This window comes from Phodopus roborovskii, unplaced genomic scaffold (assembly GCF_943737965.1).
Source record: "Phodopus roborovskii unplaced genomic scaffold, PHOROB, whole genome shotgun sequence".
Taxonomy (NCBI): Eukaryota; Metazoa; Chordata; class Mammalia; order Rodentia; family Cricetidae; genus Phodopus; species Phodopus roborovskii.
In genome coordinates, this window is record NW_026126434.1 from 29,509,044 (window position 1) to 29,515,378 (window position 6,335).

Sequence of the window (6,335 nt, forward strand, 5' to 3'; positions counted from 1 at the left end):
AGGCATTGGGCTGTTTGTATAGAAGCCTCTGGCCAGATGGTTCTCCTTCTATCCATTTAAGTTAAAGGAAATAGAGAAGGGAATGCAACTCAAGCATAGAGCACTTACTTCACTATGGGCAGTGTCCTGGGTTCTATTCCGAGCACAGAGACAAACAATTGAAGGCTGAGGTAGAGGGTTTGTCTTACAAGCACAAGGTCCTAGGTTTGAACCTTAGCACTGCATAAACCAGGGATGGCATTACCCACTTGGACACTGAAACTCTTGAAGCACAAAACAGTGGGCCTGAAACACATCATCACCCTAGACTACACAGTGAGTTCAATGCCAGCTTGAACTACATGAGATCCTGCCTCAAAGGTAAATTAAAGGGGGCTGGAAAGATGACTCAGAGCTGGCTGCTCTTCCAGAGGTCCCAGGTTCAATTCCCAGCAGCCACATAGTGACTCAAAACCATCTGTAACTCCAGTTTCAGGGGATGTGATGCCCTTTCCTGGCCACAGACATACATGCAGGCCAACACCCATACACCTAAAATTAAATTTTAAAAAAATTAATGTGGCCAGGCGGTGGTAGTGAATGCCTTTAATCCCAGCACTCAGGAGGCAGAGGCAGGTGAATCTCTGTGAGTTTAGACCAGCCTAATCTACAAGAGCTATTTCCATGTCAGCCTCAAAGCCACAGAGAAACCCTGTCTTGAAAAAAAAATAATGTGGCTGGGAGGTGATGGTGCATGCCTTTAATCCCAGCACTCAGGAGGCAGAGGCAGGAGTTTGATGCCAGCCTGGTCTAAGAGTGAGTTCCATGACAGCCAGGGCAGTTACACAAAAGAAACCCTGTCTCAAACAAACAAAAAAGGTTGAGTTAAGTAAGTATGGGCTGGAAATGCAGCTGAGTTAGAAGGCTTGCCTTATGGATACAAAGTCTTAGGTTTGGCCCCCAGCACCTCACAACCCAGGCAGGCACCTTGTACAGACCTGGAGTCCCAGAGACTGGTAGCCAGAGGCAGGAGGACTAGTTCAAGGTCACCCTCAGCTATTTAGAAAGTTTGATTTGAAACAAAAGACCCCGCCTCAGATAAATTAAGATTCAAAACTTAGGTTCTTCAGTCTACAATCACTCTTCAAGGTCATCACAGACAGGAATCGTTTCCACCCACTGGACAGAAAGATTCACTGGGCATTCGGGGGAGCTGAGCCAGCTCCTGGGTCCTGGGGGAAAGGGTATGGAAATGCCAGCTTTTGTTTGGTGCTGCTTCCTTTTCTGCTTCCGGAAAACTGAATGGACTTTTCTAAAGAGCCCCAGTAATGTTTGATGCATTGAAAACACTTCAGTAGGATTCCTGGGATACAGGAGGGAGCATTGGGGGTTGTCAGGGAGCTCTCACCATACTTTCTTTGCTGGGAAGGAACCTCCATCTCAAGAGGCCCAAAGTGGGGGGGGGGGTTAGGCTTGCAATGTAATGAGTTCAATTTGAATTGAGGAATTTGAGGCTAGCCTGGGCTACAGGAGACCCTGTTAAAGGAAAGGGAGAGGGTAGAGAGATGGCTCAGTGGTTAAGAGCACTTGCTGTTCAATAATGAGAACTGGAATTTGAATCCCAGCACCCATGTCCAGCCACTCACCAACAGCCTATAACTCCAGCTCTAGGGGATCCAAGACCCTCTTCTGAACTCCTCAGGCACCTTCTTATGCACATGTATGTGCACATACTTAGACACAGACCCATAGTCATACACACATAAAAATAGATACAATTTCTTTTTTAATGCAATAACCAAAATTTAAAACCCCATAGGTTGGCTGTACAGGATAATAAAGATTATAAAGGAAAAAGTATACTGAACTTAAAGACACAAGCCAACTCATCTGAACAACAGAGAGAAAATAGTCTGGAAATGTGTAGGGGGATTGTCACAAAAAAGAGCCAACACCATTATTGTAAGAAAAAAGGAGAGCATGAGGTTCAGTGCCTCCAGGCTCCACATTTCACCCTGAGTGGAGCAGATGCTGCTCTCCTGTGGGTATTTAATGGAATAGGATGTGCTCAGTGGGGGCCCTGCTTCACATATGAGAGCATGAATCAGCTCAAAAGTGAACTAGCTAGCAGAAATTCTTGTTGGTACTAAACACCATGTCTAAAAAGGACACGGTCTTCCCTCTCCCTCCCAATAGAACTGGGTTAGTTTGTTGTAGGATTTATATTTGAATATTTGGGGAGGTGTGTGTTTGTGTTTGTGTTTGTGTTTGTGTGTGTGTGTGTGTGTGTGTGTGTGTGTGCTCACAATCATACACGCAGAGGTCAACAGAGAGAGTTTGATCCCTGAAGTTGGAATTACAGGCTGTTGTGAGCCATGGGATGCAGATGCTGGGAACCAAACTCAGGTCCTCTGAAAGAACAGCCAGTGCTTGCTTGCTTGTTTGCTTGTTTGGGTTATTTTGTTTTTTGAGATAAGGTCCCTCTGTGTAGCATTAGCTGTCCTGGAACTCTCTCTGTGTAGATGAGGCTGGCCTCAGACTCATAGAGATCCACCTGCCTCTACCTCCTGAGTGCTGGGATTAAAAAGAGGGAGTCATTACCTCCCAGCAGCAGCCAGTGCTCTTAGCCAATTAGCTCTCTCTCCAGCCCCAGAGGTGGGTTTCACAATTCTATTTTTCAGTCATTCAGACCCCAATCCATGTAGATGTTGCTAACTGTGGAACTATCAAGCAGATTACAAGGAAGATAAAATAAAATGTACAACCTCGGAGTTAGTTGGTTAAAAATAATCATAAATAATGGGGGGGGGGGACAAACAAACAAACTAAAGGATGAGAAGCACCAGAGAGGGCTTCTGGTTTCAGAACTGGGTGGCCACAAAGGACCTTCTAGAAAAGGAGAGAAACTCTTGATAAAGGTCCTCGGAGCAGGAAACGCCTGCACGAATGTTGCCCTTCTTAGTGTGGAAAGTCCCTATAACTGAAGCGTGAGTGATTGATACTTATCCTTCTCAGGGATATACAATGAAAGAAAAGTCATTTGGTTGAAGGGGTAAGGAAGAGTGGCTTTACACCACTGCATCCTCCGATGTTACCCTCCCTACAACGATAGATAGATATGTCCCCAATCATCTGCATCAGCACCTGGTAAGCTACTGGGAAACATAAGTTTGAGCAGTAAGATCCTAGTGTTAAGGAATAATGTGTGAGGAACCTTGGCGGATTCCCCGAAGCAGAGGGACAAACATGCCAGGCAGACAGAGCTTGGTGAGAAGTTTTATTAGAAAGGGAGGGGGAAGGAAAGAGAAAAGAGGTAAAGAGACAGAGAGACAGAGAGAGGACAGAAGAGAAGAGGGAGACAGGAAAAGTCCTGTCTGCCCCAGGGGAACCGCAGGAAAGAGATCACAAAGAGCCTAGGGGCGGGGGTCTTTCTTTTAAAAGGATCCTTTGCCCCTGGGCTGACCAGGGTACTGCCTGAGTGCATTCTGCCAGGTGACAGGGGCAGGCCAGCATGATGCCTGAATCCTCACTGCTAGAAGTAAGAGTTTATCAGGGACCCAGAAGCAGCACAGATAACCTGAGCGGGTGCCCTGCCCTGAGCTGGATAAACCAACAAGTACCCTGAGCAGCACCCCCCCCCACACACACACAAACACACACTGCCTGCACTTCACCCACACACTCTTGGTTCCCCTTCTGCCTCGCCACTTCCCTGTCTCCATTACCATTTCTCCTTTCTCACAAGCTCCAGCCCAAGGTTCCTTTCTAAGCCATGTGAAGCTGGCAGCGAGGGCCAGACCTCTGCGGTGCTGGTGCCGCCAGAAACCAGGTGTCTCTTCTCCAGTTTCCATTTGCAGCTCACCAGCCCCAGATGAGAAAAAGTGGGCACTTGGCTCACTGGATCTTCCCAGATCTCAGCTGCCTCTTCAAGCAGGGAAGGTTAGGGGGGAAATGACACATCACTAGGACAATGGGCTGGAAGCACAGACAGGAAATGCACAAGAGAAACATGAATGTCATCACACAAATGAAAATAATGGTAACTCTCATAACAAAATGTGGTGAGGGTTGTCTGTTTGAAAAAAAAAAAAAAAAAAAACTGTTTTGAGATCAAGTCTTCCCAGGCTAGCCTTGAACTCCAATTCTCTTGCCTTAACTTCCCAAACACTGGGACTCTGGGTGCCTACCACCACTCTTAGCCCAAGTGCAGTGTTAAAGGCACAATGAGATATTGTGGCAAGAACTGGGGTATCAAGAGCTGGTGAGAGTAAGACGCACAGCTGACTGGAATAGAAAATCCTGGAGCCAGGCTTTACAGACCACAGCTTGATTCCATAGTAGGCTCAGGCTCAGGAGTTTCACTCCTAGTAGTTAGCCTAAGGAATCAAGCAGCCACACATATATGTGGGCTCTAGAAGGTGATAAAATAGTTTATCATGTTTTAAAAGCTGAAACCCTCCATGGCATGTCTCAATAGAACTCTAGTTGAAGTAACCCAGAGCTCATATGGCAGAACCCTGAGCAATCATTTAAGAATGGTGATGGGGATCAGGAATGCTGTGGAGCTCCCTAGTGGGGTACACTTTCACCACATATGAGACCCTAAGTTCTATAGTGAGCAACTTAAACATCAGACATACTCAAAGTTTAGAATAGTCTACAAAACCAAATAACCAGCTAAGACATCATTATAGGGCTATGGATGTGACTCCAGGGACAGTGTGCTGGCCCAGTGTGCACAAAACTCAGGGTGTGATCTCCTCCAGCATAGTGTAAATAGGGACTTTGGTGCACACCTTTAATCCCAACAATTATAAAACAGAAGAGGATTGGGAGTTCAAAGTCACCCTCACCTACATAGCAAGTTCAAGGCTCCCCTGGCAGTTCGGGCTACCCTGGCAGGGGTGGGGGCACACTGGTACAGTCTTCCCATCAGGGTAGTTGATCAGTACTGCGGGCAGCATCCACGATTCCTCAAAACTGAGTGACCTGCTCCTGCAGACACTCCACTGCCCTGGGCTCAGTCCCCATGAGTAACCAACTCAAAGATGTACTTTGTCCTCTGAAAAGAGAATGAAGCAAGCATTACAGGGAATACTGCAATCCTAGCATTTAGGAGACTGAGGCAAGAAGACTTGTAAGTTTGAGGCTAGCCTCCACTACATAGTGAGTTCCAGGCCAGCCTGGGATACATACAGACTGAGACCTTGTCCAGGTTTTTTTGTTTTTTATTTTATTTATAAAAATAAAAGGAAGCCAGGTGGTGGTGGCACAGGTCTTTAACCCCAGGAGGCTGAGAAAGGCAGATTTATATAAGTTCAAGCCCAACCTGATCTACAGATGGAGTTCCAGGATAGTCTTCAAAGCTTCACAGAGAAACCCTATCTCAAAGAAACTAAAAATAAGTAGTAAACACACAAATAGATGGAGACAGAATGAACTTCTCAGGGAAATGAATTCTCTTTTGTGGTTTTTTTGTTGGTGTTGTTTTTTTTTTTTTTTTCCAACTTAAATTTTATGTCTTGACTGCCATCCTGACTGTATCCCAGCCTTTGTCAGAGAGAAAGTCAGAGGTGGGTGAAATGATAGTGATACAATGTATCCATTTGTTGTTGGTAATGAAGAACAGTGTATCCATTTGTTATTGGTAATGATTACGTCTTAGAATTCTTCCCTGAAAGAAGCCAAGATCCCCCCTCCACTCTGCACTAAAAGCAGTGGGGTAGGCTATGGGCAAGTCTCAAGGTGGAACACAGGGAGCCTGGGCTCCATCTCCACTGGGGGGGGGCAGGCCCAGCATCTGTCTATTCCCCATAAAGACACCAGGCAGAATCATGTGCCTATAACCCCAGCACCCAGGAGGCAGATTTCCACAAGTTCCAGGACAGCCGGTACTGCATATACATCGAGATACTGTCTCAAAACATCTTTTAAAAAAGAATATCCCCAGAAAGGGCCAAGGGAAGGCCTAGAAGTTCCTGGTTCCCTCTGCCAAAGTGACTGGCTTCAATTCATGACAAGTTGCTGGTCCTTTGAGAAGTGGGTGTGCTGTACCAGCAGTTGAGCATTTTCTCTTTGTCCCACATCCTGCCTTCCTGGGACACAATGCCACTCCCATTCCTATAAAAGAGAAACCGTACTGACAGTTAAAGAACAGGGACTCCTTCCATGGGCACCCCAACCCTGCCCTGAGCCCTAAGAGCAAACCACACACACCCCCACCCACACCCACCCCCCGCCAACCTGTCCACCAGCCACACTATCCTCTTCTCAGGGGCTGTCAGCAGACAGAGGCCCCTCCCTCACCCTCCCTTAGTGTCCCTTCACACACACACACACACACACACACACACACA